The following is an 18,867-nucleotide window of genomic DNA, read 5'->3' as shown; positions in this document are numbered from 1 at the left end:
TTTGTTGGGGTGTTCCGACACAAGTAATTTAGGGAAGAATGCCTTTTTGAGCCATAAAGTTCCCCAAGATGTCATTTATATACTCTTCCCCATTATCTAACCCGAGGTACTTAATTTGAACACCATATTGAGTAAGTACCATGTTATAAATTTTTCTGAAAACTGAGGTAACTTCACTTTTATGTTTGAGAAAAAATATCCAAGTAACATGAGATTTATCTTCAACAAAAGTGACATAATATCTATATCTAAATAGAGAATCAATAGGGGTTGGTCCCCATACATCAGAATGAACGAGTTCAAATAAAACATCTGATCTACTGTCTGAGACATGAAAAGGTAGTCGAGTGGCTTTGAAAAACTCGCATGCATCACACGCCAGATTAGAAGAACTCAGGTTAGGAATTAACAACTTCAATACGTGGTTGGAAGCATGTCCGAGTCTGGAACGCCACAAGTCGAAGGGTGTATTTTGATGACCATGACTAAGCAGAGAACGATCATGACTTTGGAGCATATACAACCCATCGTGTTCTATCCCTCTACCAATCTCCCTCTTCGTCAACATGTCCTAGAAAATCACCTTCGTAGGGGAAAAAATAGCCAAGCAATTGTAAATCTTGGTTAATTTGCTTATGGACAATAGGTTAGCAGAAATTTTAGGGACATGCCAAACTTTCGACTCTATGTCTTGATTTAAAAACTGCATTTTTTTGGACCCTTTAACTTGCATGGGAGACTCATCGGCAGTAAAGACTGAGTTATAGTAGATTTTGTCACACTTGTTTGATTTAAAGAAAGCATTGGCCATATGACGAGTCACCCTGGAGTCAACTACTCATTCACATCCAAAATTATGAGAAATATAGGCACAAAATTTACCTTCAGATTTACTGGTCTCTGCCATTAGCTGATTGGTGGTAAAGTTTGTCTTTGCCATCTGTTGGAAAAATTGAGCCAGGTCTTCCTTGGTGACATAGTTTGCCGCAACAGGTTTAGGTCGATTCTACTTGTCTTTGGTTGGACGACCAATAAGATCCCAACACTACTCGCGGGTATGACCCAACTTCCTACAGTGGGTACATCTCATCTTGGGCCGGTTCTTGGATTTGTCTTGCTGATTGGTATTCTGTTGTTCATTGGTTTCAATCACGGGTTTAGAGGCAGCACAAAACACCATTTTGTCCAGTTGCTCATATCCACTTTTGGTAACCAAATTCGTCACCTTTCATCGTGCGTCTTCTTGCTGGATGATGGCACACACGACATTGAAGGAGGGCAGTGGATTTGTCATAAGAAATTGGCTTTTAAGAGCATCATAATCTTGGTTTAGACCAGCCAATGCCTTGAAGATTTTGTCTTCCTCAAAGCGTTGCTGACTAACTAGGAGGTCGGCAGTAGGATGTCTGTATTGCAAAAGTCCATCATACATACCTCGAAGAGTGTTGATGTAAATATTAAAAGGCATGTTGCCGCGGGTGAACTTGGTAATGTCTTGCTGAAGTTCATAGACTCGCATTAGATTTTGCTGTTCTCCATAGACTTCGTGAACAACTTCCCAAATTTCTTGCACCATTTTCAGGAAGAGGAAACTTTTGGCAATAGTTGGCTCCATGGAGTTGAGAAATCAAGACATCACAAGATGATTTTCTGACTCCCACTCATCATACATGAGATTGGTTTTTTCAGGTGATTTAATCTTGCTCGTAACATACCCAAGCTTGGATTTACCACTCAGAAAAAAATTGGCGGCCTTCAACCAACTCAAGTAGTTGGTATCATTGAATAGGGTGGTGGTGATCTTCATAATAGGATTTGACTCTTGAACAACTGCTTTCGAAGGATTCTAAGACACTGATGATTTATTGTTTTTCGTTATGATGCACACCAACACGAGCACCCATAATTGCAGACGTTAAGGATCAACACGACAAGAACAAAGCAAAGGGCTCTGATACCATGTTATAAAAAGCATAAAACCACAAGAAACACTATGTAACGTGGTTTAGCACATACGTGCCTACATCCACGGAGAAGACCACCCCCAATTGTCTATTGTTCATTCATGCCTTCAACGAGCATATATATAAGAAGTATAGCTGGATAAACATTATAACAACTTTTCAGCAATACAAAAGGAGGAAGAAATAAACTAATAATAGAAGGTGAATATATCAAGAATCAAACTCTGTGATATTAGGAGATGATCATGCTCTTATCACGATAACACTTCTTAGCTCGGTGTAACCTTTCAAACTACATAATCCCGCTAAATGCATTACATTACTATAAAACTATATGGCTGCATTCTGATAATATTTGATGAATAGCAAGGACACAACTCAAACTAATATTTGATAGTATTGGTTGGTCGTTTCAAAATTCTAGGACCAACATGACCAAAACTGGCAACCATCAGCAAAGCAAAAAAATCCCTTTAAATAGAGGCCCTAGAAAGCAACATCATGAGGGACCGCCACAACATAGAGAGGGTACTTCATCTCGCAGGACAACTTAAGCACCTCACTCAGATCAACCTCCTTTCACTGAGCCTGCACCCAGGTGAAATGGTGCACCAACTTGGTGACCCATAGGCTCACAGTAATGAGCCCAAGGTTTTTGCCCAGCCACACCCTTCTGCCCACACCGAACAAAGCCAACCTCAAGTCATTTCCCCTCGCGTCCATGCACTCCCCACCTTCCTCAACCATGAACCTCTCCGGCTTAAACACCAAGGCATCTTTCCACACCTTAGAGTCGTGGGTGATGGCCCATATGTTCACCATGACCATCGTCTTGGCCGACACCACCATCCTATTGTTGAGATGCACGCCACTTGTCATAAGGCATGCCCACGACAGCAGCAGGTTAGGTGGGTGCACCCTCAACATCTCCTTCACCACCATCTGTAGGTAGGATAGCTTGGAAACATCAGTATCAGTGACACTCCTCTCCTTCCCCACGACCTCATCAAGCTCCCTTTGAAGCTTGGCCTGAATTTGAGGGTTCAACACCAACTCTGCCATCACCCACTCAGTTAACAGGGCTATCATGTTAGTGCCACGGAAGATCATTTCCTGCAACCACATGCAAAGAAAAAAGAGAATTAATTTGCATCAAATGATAATTAAGAAACCAAAGCTAGCAACATACTCCCAATAAGGCACACACAATACTGCACTACTACTGCTCATTAAAATCATCCCTAAGCCCAAACTGTAACTTAAAAAAAAAGCCAAAGACTAAGGGGAAGTAAATGAAACAACCAATAATAGCAACAAGCCAGAATTTTGATACACGGTGCTCCGAAGCAGGTTATATGTTCCCCTCAAAGACGATCGTTAACTACAGTGCGTGTTCGGGGGTCCGAATGAGTGCCACGTATAAAAGCTCATGGGTCTCGTATCCCCATGTGTGTCGGCATCACTTAGCATCAGAATTCAGTGTGGTTGCAAAGACTTAAGTACCCTTTATCGCCATTCTTGTCATGAAATGACTATTCGAGAAAAGGACAAAAATGTCTATCTAGAAAAGTGAAATGACGGTTTGAGATCCTCTATCTAGAAAAGTGAAACGTTGGTTCGAGAATGATGTTAACTCTTCAAATTCCAAACGTTCTGTTTTGGCCTTAAGCAGTAAACTTTTGCACCATCTGCTGTAACAGGAGCTCCCTTTGACGACACACCCTTTGTCATCGTCTGTTGCCACCAGACCCTTCTTTGACATCGCTTGCTTCCACCAGAGCACCTTTTGCCATTGTATGCTGTCGCCAGAGCACCCTTTGTCGTCGTCTGCTACCGCTGGAGCATCCTTTGCCATCGTCTATGTCGGAGCACCCTTTGTCATCGTCTGATGCCGCCGGGGCACCCTTTGTTATCGTCTGTTGCTGTTGGAACACCCTTTACCGTCGTCTGCTATCGTCGGAGCACTCTTTGCCATCATCTGCTGCCGCCTGAGCAACCTTTGCCATCATTTGCGCAGTGGTAGCATCGTTGCCACCATCGACTGTGCCTACCTTCTAGGTGTTTTTCCTCCACTGTCGGATTACCAAGGTTTCATTATGCAAATAAATCGATTTGTAAATCTAAATGCTAAATAACACCTATTTTCATACTGAAACAAATTGATTTGTACCTATCGACCTTCTGGGCATCAAAAAACAGTTAGCGTGATTTGTTCTTATGAAGGTCAAACATTTCAACGATATGTACTTATGAAGGCTAAATTTCTACAATAATTTGTATCTTTGAAGCATGGACGATTTATATATTTAAATCAATAACGATTTGTACATTCAATGCAACAACGATTCATACGTTTGAAGCAATAACGATATAATGAAACTACCATGATTTATGCTTAAGTTTGATAAATCGTACAACAATGTTTACGTATGAAGTCCAAACGTTATAACAATATTTACTTATGAAGGTTGTGATTTATACAATGATTTATAAGTTTGAAGCAGTAACGATTTATACATTTAAAGCAATAGGGATGTATATTTATAAAGTTACCACGATTTGTACTTAAGTTTGCTAAATCTTACAACGATGTTTACTTATGAAACCAAATATTGCGATGATTTGTAATGTTGGTGATTGTTTAATGAATGGGATAATTTATATTGCTATATACTTAGGAAGGCAGTTGTAACATATAATGATGCAATTAAATTTATGTGTTGTGCAGGTTAACAATGTCTAAAGCTCGTCAAACAAGAAATCCTCCGCCGTTCTATGGGATGACTATTAGAGAAGTTATCCGCCAGTCCCATCTATATGAGCGTTATGAAAGGTACCAAAATATAATAAAGATTGAGAATGATAAATATAGGGACAAAGCGTTAGAATTGTATTATGCGGACGATTATTCATCATATATTGAGGCTGAAGAGCAAAGGAAGAATGAGGAAAAACTAAAGATGAAGAATAAGAAAAAGAAGGATGACGAAGAGAAGGAAAAACAAAGGAATAAGGAGGAGGAGAATGAAAAACAAAGACAAATAAAGAAGGAGAAGGAGGAGGAGGAGGAGAGGCAAAGGCAAAGGCAAAGGCAAAGGCAAAGGAGGAAGGCGGAGGAGAGGAAAAGGCAAAGGAAGAAGGAGGAGGAGGAGAGAGAAAGATAAATGATGAAGCATAAATATTTTAAAAAGCAAAGGAAGAAAAGGCAAATGAAGGAGGAGGAGTGGAAAAGGCAAAAAAAGAATGAGGAGGGGGAAATGCAATTGAAGAAGAAGAAACAGGAGAAAGAGAAGGAAAGACAAATGATAAAGATGGAAGAGGAACGATAAAGAAAGAAGCATCAGGATGAGGAAGAGAAGAAAAGGCAAAGGAAGGAGAAAGAGGATGAGGAAGAGAAAGAAAGGCAAATGAAGGAGAAAGAGGACGAAGAAGATAAGAAAGAAAAAGGAAGAAGCAAGAGGAAGAGAAGGAAAGTGAAAGAAAAAAGCAGGAGGAGGAAGAAAAGGAAATGGAAAGGAAGGAATAAATTGAAAAGCAGAGGAGGGAGGCGAAGGAGAGAAAAAAGGAAGAAGTAAAAAAGCAAAGGGAAGTGGCAGAGCAACAAGAAAGGCAGAGGATAGAGGGAGGGGATGAAGATGAGAAAAGTGTGATCAAGGTACGTAAATTGATCATGTCTGTCATGATTTACTGTAATAGGTATTATTGTGATAACAATTACTATATATAGCAATTAATGTGATAGCGATTACTGTGTACGATTTACTGTGATAGGTATTATTATGTATAGCGATTACTGTGATAGCAATTACTATACATAGCGATTACTATGATAGTGATTACTATATATAGCGATTATTGTGATAGCGTATGTGCAACAATTATTATTTATAACGATTATTATGTACAATGACGTATAAAAGTACAAATGAGACTAATTTACAATTGATACAAATAATATGTTATTTTATGTTACAGGAAGGTCAGAAGAGAAGTAGAGCACCAGGTGAAAAGCTCAGAGGGTGGTGTCAGTGGCCTGTAGTTCTGTTGTAGTATGGACAACTGAGTGAATATCAAAAGGATTGATTGCGAAATATGCACTTCGACGGCCTTCTGAACCAACATTATTTTGAAATATGCTGGAACACTATGACCCACCTAGTAAATAAGTGGAATCATAAGATGAACACATTCCAGTTTGATTCTTTTGAGATTATCGTGACCCTAGATGATATGATGCAGATTACGAATCTTAAGTGCCATGGAAGTGTTGTTCTATTATGGGATTCAAACTATAACGCAAGAGACAAGTGCACGGCCCTTCTAGGAATGCTGATAGAGGATTGGAGTTTCTGGTGGAAGCAATTCTACATCGCTAAAAGTTTTTTCTTTCTATAATAAATGGGAAGGTCGGTCTGCTACATGTGCATCTGAAAGAGCTGACTAAGAGTTGCACAACTTCCTTCTTTATTTTTTTGGACTTACTTTATTTTCGGATTTGTCTGGTTCGATGTTAAGTTACTTGTGGTTGTAGTTCTTGGAAGACTTTGATGAAGTTGACAACTATACATGAGGTGCTGCTATGCTCGCACACTTGTACAATCAACTTTATCGTGCGAGTAAGGGTACAAAAACCATCGCTGGGTTTTGGTCATTTGTCCAGGTAATTGTTTGTTACATATTTGGTAGTTGTAGACTAAAATCGTTGAAGGTTATAGTCTTAATAATATATTGATTTTGTAGGCCTAGGCGTGGGAGCATATTGTCGCGTTGCGTCCTTAGTGTGGCCCTGCGATTTATGGTTTTCCAAAGATCGGTCGGTGGGCTAGAATAAATGTCAAGGAAGATAATGCTAAGTTCATTTTAGATGGTCTGCAATTAAATGAGGTAAATGGTTTAAAATCGTTTACAATCATTTCAGTATTTATCATTCATTAGTATAAATCGTTGAAATGTTTAGCATTCTTAAGTAATCATCACTGCAGGATTTTGTTTTCGTTAGTATAAATCGCTATCGCTTTAGCATTTAACTTTTAGTACTGTAAATTGTTGTAATCGCTTGCATTCTTAAGTAATGATCATTATAGGATTTTGTATTCCTTAGTACAAATCATTATCGCTTAAGCATTTAACTTTCAATATTGTATATTGTTGTAATCGTTTGCATTCATAAGTAATGATCGTTGCAGGATTTTGTATTCCTCAGTACAAATCGTTATTGCTTTAACATTTAACTTTCAGTACTGTAAATCGTTGTAATCGTTTGCATTCTTAAGTAATAATCATTGCATAATTTTGTATTCCTTAGTACAAATCGTTATCGCTTTAGCATTTAACTTTCAGTACTGTAAATTGTTATAATCGTTTGCATTCTTAAGTAATGATTGTTGCAGGATTTTATATTCCTTAGTACAAATCGTTATTGCTTTAACATTTAACTTTCATTAGTGTAAATCGTTGTAATCGTTTGCATTCTTAAGTAATGATCATTGTAAGATTTTTTATTCCGTAGTATAAATCGTTATCACTTTAGCATTTAACTTTTATTAGTGTAAATCGTTGTAATCATTTGCATTCTTAAGTAATTATCATTACAGGATTTTGTATTCCTTAATACAAATCGTTATCCCTTGAGCATTTAACTTTCGTTAGTGTAAGTCATTGTAACCGTTAGCATTATTAGTAACACTCATTGTAATATATTTAGCACTCATTATTATAAATTATTTAAATATTTAGCATTTATTAGCATGAATAATTGTCTATACCTAAACCATAATCTCTAATATACAAGTTGTGTAGAGACCGTATGGAGATGGGGAGGACAAGGACCAAGAGGTTGTTGCTGAGGCTACACGACTGTCTGACTGCGATATTTGGGTGTTTAATAATTATGAAGCCAAGTTGCAGCATAGTAGTCGAGTTCTCCTATAATCTAGCTTAGGACAGTCTACCCTAAAGAAGCCTGTTGAAGTAAGAAGGAAGATGAATAGTAGTGGGGTCAGGAACGTGAATTGGCACGAATTCTACAAGGAATAATTGGATAGCTAGAACAAAAGAGGTGTTTGTGCCATAGCGTATGATTATAAATAACAACAATATGATCCCAACTATTTCCAAAAATATTGGGAACCCATGCATCGAAATCTGGAGATTGAGAATATTGGGAACCCATGCCTCCCTCCTATCATCCATCATGTCATCTCCCAACATAGAAAACACATTCATCGTCTCCCTCTGACCACAACAACGATTACCTCAGTTGCAGTACACGATGAGGAGAGAACACAACTCACAAAAGAGAAGGTAGTCTCCGTCACAAGGTTAGAGATGTTGGAGAGGGAGAATAAGGACTTACAGAAGCTGGTGAGAAATTTGGGGAGACAAATGCGGTCACAATATGATACATTGGTAGACATGATGACCATTATTTATAATAAGATCGAGGGAACCAAGAGGCCACCGAGGATAGAGAGCCCACCAAGAAAAAGAAAGAGACGATTTGTATGTCATAGTCCATCTGAGTTGTCAAGTACCACTGAATAAACGATAACGATTCTTTTTATCTCGATAATTCTTTGTTGTAATTCTATAATTCTTTGTTGTAATTCTATAATTTTTTTTTGTAATGTGGCATTCTTTAATTGTTTAATTCTTTTTTTAATAAGTGTAACACACAAGTGCCACTAAATAGATCATTGTAATGTTCGACCTTCATAAATAAAAGTGATTGCAATTTGTTTTTTATAAGAGATCGCGATTGGCTTGCAACCAGTTGTATAAGAGATCACGATTTGTTTTTTATAGAAGGTGTTTTATCACGATCTGTACATCCATCCCACCTAAACCCATTAAGTAATCGAACCAAATCTGTTTGAATATCCTATTGCAATTTTCCTTTATGAGCTTTGTCCTAGCGAACGATATGTTCTATCACAGTTTACTTAATGACATTAAAAAATAACAGAAAAGAAAAATAAATAAATCAACATGATGTTTAGACTTAGTAAAGTACAAATTGAGTTAACATTAACAATACAGATGCCATTGTGTAAATCACTCTGGGACAATATCTGGTATAACAATTCAGATATAGTACATGTACAACTATTTGCTTGATACAAATTGACTTGGTAGCAGTAACGAAACATTCTATAACAGATAGCGATTTGTTTTTTTAGAAGAAGTGTTCTGACATGATTTATACAACTAAGGACATAAAGCAGAAACAAATTGTCCTATCGCAATTTGCTTTTACGAGCATGTGCAGAATATGGGGAGACAAATGCGGTCACAATATGTTCTGCCTTCATAAATAAAAATTGAAGAATCGTTTAGCGTTGTGTACTGTAGAAATTATGATTTATTTTTACGAGCTTTCCAATCGCGTTTAGCGATTTACATAATAATCAATAAAAGGCTGAAATAATTTGTACGTATGAAGGCTATGTGCTATCACTATTTGCTTGATACTGATTATCATGCAACCAATTATAATTATTTGTTGTAACATGACATTCTATAATTATATAATTATTTCTATAACAGATCATGATTTATACGAAGACTGATTCATTAAAGGCAGAAAAGAAAAATAATAAACATATTGACACGATGTTTAGACTTAGTAACATACAAATTGAGGTAACCTCAACCATACAGTGAAGGAAACTTTATAAATAAAATATTGATTTCGTTCACAAAGACATAGCGTTGTCGCAGTAAGTTCAAAACTACAAATCGATGTGATTTACAACAACATTCATTTAAAAAAATTGAGTATTAGTCTAGAATACATCATGAGGAATGGTTTGACTTAGATACAATACATGACCATCATCATCAAAGAAAATAGACATAATCATCAACATATTTGTCATGAAGTATATCGAAGATTAAGCAAATATTTTTTCAACTACAAAGGATGGGTTGCGAACGATGGAGGGTCCGACAATAGGAATAAATCAAATAGATGGTCATCAGCATCTACCTCGATATATCATGCAGAATATCTGTGGTTGCTTCAGTATGGTGACAATGATTGAGGATGATTATGGTCGTTATATTCTGCATAAACTTTGATTTACTTCACGATAAATACGTCAGAGTCGTATATGCCATGAATATATCGATGTATACACAGAAGATAACCATTATAATCATCATCGAAGATTATTCAGATCTTTCCTCATGGCATGAAACAACTAGGATATCAGCACAAGTAGAATGAACACAGAAGAACAAAGAAGAAAGAAAAATATAAGAGAAGAAGAAGAAGAAGAAGAAGAAGAAGAAGAAGAAGATAAAGGCAGAGGAGAAAAAAGGGATTGAAGAAGAAGAAGTTGCACTGCCGCAGAAACGAGCAAGAGAGATTAAATAGATTAGGGTTTTAGACCTAGAGAACGGGTCAGGTTGGGTCAGGTAGGGTTTTACATAGAACAGGATATAAAACAGATCTATATTAGGGTTTTACGCATGTGTACCTCTTCTTCTTCTTTTTCTTATGTCTTTCTTTTTTCTTCTCCTTCTTCTTTATTCTTCTCCTTCTTATGTCCGTAATGATTTGTACTATTGCGATTTACACAATGACTGATAAAAGGCAAAAGGAGAAAAAAAAATAACTTGACACAATGTTTATTGGTAAAGAACAAATCGAGGTAACTTGATAAATATAAATCAACTTACAACAACATCGATTTAACAATATTATAGTAACAAAGGCAAATCATTGTGGCGGACATAGACGTCATTGCGTAAATTATGATATTTGCTTTAACGGTCTTCCTATTGCGATTTACACAAACATTGATAAAAGAGTGAAACAATTTGTACGTATAAAGACTACGTACTAACATGATTTGCTTGATGTTTAGGGTTTAGGATATAGGTTTAAGGTTTAGGATTTAGGGTTTTATGTTGTAGGGTTTTAGGGTTTAGGGTTTTAGGTTGTAGGGTTTAGGGTTTAGGGTTTTAGGGTTGTAGGTTTTGAAGTTTAGGGTTTAGGGTTGTAGGGTTGTATGTTGTAGGGTTTTGGGGTTTAGGGTTTTAGGGTTTAGGGTTTAGGGTTGTAGGTTTTTGTGTTTAGGGTTTTAGGGTTTTATGTTGTAGGGTTTTAGGGTTTAGGGTTTAGGGTTTAGGATTTAGGGTTTTATGTTATAAGGTTTTATGTTGTAGGGTTTAGGGTTTTAGGGTTTAGGGTTGTAGGTTGTAGGTTTTTGTGTTTAGGGTTTAGGGTTGTAGGGTTTTATGTTGTAAGGTTTTAAGGTTTAGGGTTTAGGATTTAGGGTTTTATGTTGTAGGGTTTAGGGTTTTATGTTGTAGGGTTTAGGGTTTAGGGTTTATAGTTTAGGGTTTTAAGGTTTAGGATCTAGATTGGGTTTGGATTTCATGATAGCTAAATGGGTCTCAAAAACAACCCAATTCAATCACTCCCCCACCTAAACCCATCACACAAATCGAAACATTATTCAGACTAGATAAAGTAAAAATCGAGGTAACTTCATAAATATAAATCGATTTACAAATTGCCATGATGTTTATTGGTAAACTACAAATCTAGGTAACTTAATAAATACAAATCGACTTACAACCAAAATACTTTAAGTTTCAGAATTTAATAATATCTATCCTATTGCGATTTGCTGTTATGAGCTTTGTCAATGTGAACGATATGTCTTATCATGATTTACATAATGACTGATTCATAAATAGCGGAAAAGAAAAACAAATCGAGACGATATTCAGACTAGATAAAGTAAAATCAAGGTAACTTCATAAATACAAATCATTTTACAACTTGATACAAATTTAAGTAACAGTTGTGAATCGATTTATGCTATCCTGATTTGCGTTGATGAACTTTGTCTATGTTAACGATTATCTTATCATGTTTACACAATTACAGATTCATAAAATGTAGAAAAGAAAAAAAATAAACAAATCGACACAATATTTAGACTTAGTGAACTACAAATGGAGACTTAGTTGCAAATAGATTTCACTGTAACGATAAGTGTTATCGCGATTTACTTGATACGTCCTATCACGTTGACTAGTTTTGTAAAAGGCAAATGAAATGACATTTTTTTATTTAATTAATGTGCAATGCAATTAATTTGCGTGTGATTTTTTAAAACGAGCGATAGGTGAAATGATGTTTCTTTTATATATGAATGACACGTCGCACAAGTTCAGGAGGATGTCACTTTGCTTTGCTTCATGATTAAGGAACATATGAACCAGTGTTTCCTTTATAAACGACGCGTTCGTGAATCAAACATATGACTTGCTTCGTCGCAAAGGGGGTATCGATGTCGAAGAAGGAGACGACGACAGCTATATGGCTAGCAATGGTGATGAAGAAGATGGCGATAGCTACACGGCCAGCGATGGCGACAAAGGAGATGGCGACAGCTACACGACCAACAATGGTGATTCAGGCATATATTGTCTAAACCTCATGACGAGTTTCTTCAACATTTGCCTCTTTTATGGCGTATATTTGATTTGTGTTGTGTACTGTAGAAAGAAATTTCAATATCGTTTATTGAATATTCTGCTCATGTCAGTGGAACATTCACAAAAAAAGGTACCCGAAAACTCTGCAAAGAGCTTCAAGAGAACATCAATTGGCTGCAATATGAATTTGCAGAAGAGAACACTATCAGTAATTTTGTACGTATGAAACCATTATTAGTTATATATTTACGTATGCCATGGGTATCTATGTTAACAAGTTCATATTTATTGCAAACAGACTATATCCGATTTTGTCATGTATATTAAAAGCAACACAATAAGCAATACTAGACGCATCGTCACCCCTTATTTCATGGTATATGGGTTCTCTTATTTGTTTATTTTCTTTTTTGATTTACTCTTGTTGCTTCATGTTTTAACCTTACTATTATCACTATTTCGTTCAATAGACTTACGTTCACCGAAAGCCATACTCTATTGGATTTCAAGATGCACTACCATGTTGGGGTAACGATGATAATTGCGGAGACTTTTGGTCAAGTGAAAAGGTAAGTGAAGAAACGTCTTATCCAAGGTTTAGGCCTAACAGTCCTAACATGATTTGTACTATCGATTTGTAAGATATTGTATTGATTTGCAGATACTGATTCCTACACTCTGACAAACTGCTGAGCATTGAGTCTTATACGTGATGAATTTATGGGAAAAACAATTATGGTGCTACAACTCATTGGACTTTCACACTGGTGTACAACGTGACAACATGCATTTGGTGAGTTTCTATCTATAAGTGTATCGTATCTTGTATGGTGGCCTGAAATTTACTTGATTCTGCATTAACCACAAAATGGATTCATCAAAGACGTTTTGGATGTCGGCATTGGTGAGTGGAGCTTGCGTTGTGCACACCATACTCCTTTACAAAATAATGGCGTCGATTGTGGCGTATTTGTAATAAAGTATATTAAAGCAATATACAATGAACAAGAACCTGATTTCGTCGTTGTATGCTCTACACTTAAACATGTTTTATTATCCTCTATTATTGGGGACTCAATTTATATATTGGTGTGACATTACCTTTTTGTTGCAGGATGATATACCTGGATTTCGCACAGAACTATGCAAAAAATTGACGGAGTTTCTAATTGCGGAAGAGAAAAAAACTCAACCGGCAAGAATACTTACAAGACAATGAGCGACGCGACCCCCCAGAAGTAATATGATGTATAGAGATTTCTAATAGATTTTGTAGACTGTGTATGCAAATTTTGTATACAAATTTTGTAAGACTGTATACAAATTATGTAAATCTCTCTGGGTTAAAATAAAATTTCAATTTTACTAAACACGGGAATAAGTTGGACTCTTATTTATAGCAAAGGCAAATCATTGTCTTCGACATAGACGTCATTTTGCAAATAGTATTTGTCCTATCACGATTTGTTTTTGCGAACTTTGTCTATGTGAACAAATCATTGTAATGTTCTCCCTTCGTAAATGAAAATTGCAAAAGTGATTAGCGTTGTGTACTATTAACAAATTGTTGTAATATTCACCCTTCGTAAATGAAAATTGTAAAGCGATAAGTGTTGTATACTATGAACAAATCGTTGTAATGTTCACCCTTCATAAATGAAAATCGTAAAAGTGATTACCGTTGTATACAGTGAACAAAGCATTGTAATGTTCTCCCTTCGTAAATGAAAATCCTAAAAGCGATTAGCGTTGTGTACAGTGAACAAATTATTGTAATGTTTGCCCTTTGAAAATGAAAATCCTAAAAGTGATTAGCGTTCTGTCCAGTGAACAAATTGTTGTAATGTCCGTGATTGCTTTTACGGTCTTCCTGTTGCGATTTGCATAAAATTTGATAAATGGCTGAATCAATTTTATCGTATGAAGGCTACGTGCTATAGCAATTTGTATGATATGTTCTACAATAACTTACACAATGACTGATTCAATGGTACAAACTGACGTATTAGTAAAGTATAAATTGAGATAAGTTCAACGATACAAATCGAGTTAACTTCTTAAATACAAATCAATTTCGTTCACAAACACAAACAAAGACATATCGTTGTCGCGGTAACTTCATAACTACAAATCCACATGATTTACAACCACATTCACTTATAAAAAATATTAGTATTGCAACCCACGTTCATCATCAGTATGAAACCCACGTTCATCGTCGAGTTCATTTCTTGCTACAAAGCGATTCTATGTACAACTGATGATACATTCTCTGCAAGCAAACAAGCTTATTAGTAATTGCAGCCCACTACACCATTTTCCTCACCACTCTTGTGTACTACTTTATAGAGAAGTATGGAGGCAGAGCTGACAAAGCTGCATAAGGTATTGATGCCAACATGCAGAGAAGATGAATTCACACAACTGTAGCATATTTGTCATGAAGTATATTAACAATTAGGCAGATATTTTTTTCAACTGCGAAGGATATATACAAAAAAGGTAACCACCATAATCAGCTAACCACCAACTGCGAAGGATATTATCTAGATCTTTCCCCACGACGTGAAACAACTAGGATATCAGTATAGGTAAAAGGAACACAAAAGCATAAAGAAAGAAAAATACAAGAGAGAAGAAGAAGAAGAAGAAGATAAAGACGGAGGAGAAAAAAAGGATTGAAGAAGAAGAAGCTGCACCACCGCAAAAAAGAGCAAGAGAGGTTAAACAGATTAGGGTTTTAGACCTGGAGAACGGGTCGGGTAGGGTAGGGTACGGTTTTACATAGAACAAGGTTTTACAGAGATCTATATTAGGGTTTTACATAGATTAGGGTTTTACGCACGGGTCGTTCTTTTTTCTTCTCCTACTTTTTTATTCTTCTTCTTATGTCCGAAACAATTTGTACCATTATAATTTACACAATGACTGATAAAAGGATGAAACGATTTGCACAAACATTGATAAAAGGCTAAAACATTTTTGTCCTATTGCGATTTGCTTTTACAGGATTTATTTATGTCAACGATATGTTATATAGCAATTTACACAATGACTGATAAAAGACAAAAAAAAGGAAGGAAAAACGAATCGACATGATGTTTATTAGTAAACTATAAATCAATTTACAACTTGATACCGGTTTAAGTAACAATTGCAAATTGATTTCACTGTAACGATTTATACAGCCACGGACATAAAGCAGAAAAGATTTATCCTATCGCGATTTGCTTTTACAGGCTTTGTTTATGTCAACGATATGTTATATAGCAATTTACACAATGACTGATAAAAGACGAAAAAGAAGGAAAAATAAATCGACGCGATGTTTATTGGTAAACTACAAATCGATTTACAACTTGATACCGGTTTAAGTAACAGTTGCAAATCGATTTCACTGTAACCATTTGTACAACCACGACCATAAAGCGGAAAAGATTTGTATCGCGATTTACACAATGACTCATAAAAGATGAAAAAGAGGAAGAAAAAACAAATTGCGATGATGTTTATTGATAAATTACAAATCTAGGTAACTCGATAAATACAAATCGACTTACAACCAAAATTCTTTAAGTTTCATAGAATAACAGTTTTTGTCCTATCACGATTTGCTTTTATGATTTATACATGTGAAGGATACATATTACAACGATCGAACATGCAAAAAAGACAATCAAATACAATTATGTAGCTGAAGAATTCACACGTGATTCTTATGTTACATTGCTCACATTTGAATTGAACCGAGTCTATCATGAAACAAAACAATATAAGACACTATATTGAGTTTAACAAGAAATGCAAACATCCTTCCAACATTGATTACATACCAAAAGACTTGTAAAACTGATGTCTTTGTTACACTGAAACTGGTCGGGAGGATTGAAGGCCACAACGTTTGAGTGCATGTCTGTAGCGTATTGCTGCATGTTGGAAATTACACAAGTTAGATATTGATAAGATGCACGTAATGCAAAATACTTAGAAAGTAATATAATAATGTATTACATATCTGTTCATGCGAAGGGCTTGGTTGCTTTTGCTTAGGGGTTGGTTGTTTCTTAGACCTTTTCTTGCCAACCAATTCTAGTGTACCATTTATCCTCCAACGACTGCGATCAGAGGTAGGTTTCCTTTTAATATCCTTCACTAGGTGAATATTTCTATCATAATCTACAACATTGACTCCTGATTTATTGAAGATGATGTTTACGGTTCGGCGCAACTTCTCATGTAGGTTAGGTAAAACATGATTTTCACCTTTGTTGTTCGCTTCCATTTTCTTAGAATGCTCTTTATGAGCTGCAACAGACTAATGGTGAATTAACTGCACATTTTCAAGTGAGTCTCTTGACACTTTTCGATGCCAAATCTATAATATGCATAAGTGCCCTACATAGTTGTTGGTAACGGGAGGCTATGTGGCACTTTTCATCAACACCAGATGGATTGATATTATTTGCATCCATATGCTAATGCCTACTTCTCTTTGTCTGCATATAAATTTTTTAACCATACACAGTCTTCAAGGTCGTACATCTAAATCATTTCCTCAAAATCAGACATAAAGGTGACACCTCGTCTACGCTCTCAAGTATACACCTTATAAACTTTTTATCAAACCCTGTCTTCTGATTAAATATGTGTCATATGTTTTTTGTTGCATTTTGAAAGATATGCCATAAACAAAGGCAATGATGTGCATCTGGCCGTACAAGAGACACTACAGTCGTAATTGCGTGATCATCATCTGTAATTTTGAAAGATATTACAATTCAATACGGCAATTCAGCATAATGGCTTACAAATCGATACTACAAAACACATAATATCTTACAAATCGATATACATATCATATAATATATTACAAATCGATATGAAAATTCAATATAGTAGCTTACAAATCAATATTAACAAACAATATAATATCTCACAAATCGGTATTATGTTACTACAATCGCGATTTGCGGTACATTGCATATACTGAGTGAATGGACGATATCGGATGGGGTAGAGGCCCTTCCTCACTTCTATAAACAAGCATTCTTGTCAACAGGTCCCACAACCCTATAAATATCTTTAATTTTCCAACTGTCGAAAATACATCCACCTGCAATAACAAAACAATGCCTTAATGACACTCGTGACGACATACGTTCTTCAACAATAGCATGATGACATGAAAAGGTACTCACAACGCCTTAGTCATTTTTTGGAATGTTTGTGTGTCATTGCTTTTTTCTATTCTGCCAAACAAAAATGAAGAAGAAGAGAAGACTGTAAAAAGAGATGGCCGACAAATGCCCCTATGATGACCACCAATGATCGAACTAGTCGATCAATTTATAGTTATCTCCACGAGGTAGGAACGAACCCGGGAATGTTTTGTAACACAAGGCACGAACGAAAAGGCGGCAATGTGTTGTAACACAAGCTAAAAACCAAGGTGAGAACCTGGACTCAAAACAACGACAAAGGGTGCTCCGGCGGCAGCAGACAACGACAAAGGGTGCTCCGACGACAATAAAGGGTGCATCATCAAAGAGAGCTCATGTTACAGCAGATGGTGCATCGTCAAAGAGTGATCCACTGGCAGCATAGGAGTTTACTGCTTAGGGCGGAAACATAACGTTTGGACTTTTAGAAGAGTTAAGATCAGAACTCTCTTTTCTGGATGAAGGACATTTTTATCCTTTTCTCGAACCGTCGTTTCATGGCGAGAATGATGGAAAAAAGGGTACTTAAGTCTTTACAACCGCACCAGACTCCAATGCTAAGTGATGCTGACACACACGGAGATACGAACCCCATATGCTTATATACATGGCGCTCATTCGGACCCCCGAACACGCACGGTAGAAAACTGTGCATCTTCGAGGGAGAACACACAACACCCTCTCACGGTGCTCATATCTAATGGAATCTAGCAACCAAAAAAATTAGTAAAGAAAATACTTGATGGGATGGGAAGAGATGATAGGTAAGATACCCAAAGGACAACAATCATGTCGTCCTCTCTGAGCTTCTCTTCTCCCTTAAGGGAGAGCAGAACGTCCACGAAGTCTGCATCATCCCCTAGGTTAGAGCCATCAGCCCTTTTCATCTTGTGCTCACCGATGATGCCGCGAATGAAGTTGCGGACGCGAGGGACGAGAGCAGCACAATGGGAGAGGATGCAGTGAGGGTCATAGAAGTAGCCGAGCCAAGGGAGGAAATCCGGCCAGTTGAAAGCACCCATCAGATCGAATCCCTCGCGCACCATTTCCCTCAACTCTGTCACCTCGCATGAGGTGAGCCAAACCGCGGCTGAGGGCATGGAGGCTGCCTATGACGGGCAGTCCCCTGGGCCCCGGGATGGGAACGGCTGCACGAGAGTTCCGGCCGTTCCTCCAGGCGGTGCCCCTGTCAGTAAGCCACCATGACACCACCCAGCAGTGATAACAGA

The 18,867-nt window shown here is 36.8% G+C and overlaps 1 pseudogene; it reads right to left on the bottom strand.

Moving 5' to 3' along the window:
* Positions 1-2,450: 2,450 nt before the first annotated feature.
* LOC149841033 (cytochrome P450 78A1-like) lies at positions 2,451-18,684 on the bottom strand (annotated as a pseudogene).
* Positions 18,685-18,867: the final 183 nt, after the last annotated feature.

The sequence above is a fragment of the Nuphar pumila genome, chromosome 4 (genome assembly GCF_984573655.1).
Source record: "Nuphar pumila chromosome 4, dmNupPumi1.hap1.1, whole genome shotgun sequence".
NCBI lineage: Eukaryota > Viridiplantae > Streptophyta > Magnoliopsida > Nymphaeales > Nymphaeaceae > Nuphar > Nuphar pumila.
The sequence above is the reverse complement of the archived record's forward strand: the minus strand, read 5'-3'. Positions and strand labels throughout refer to the sequence as shown.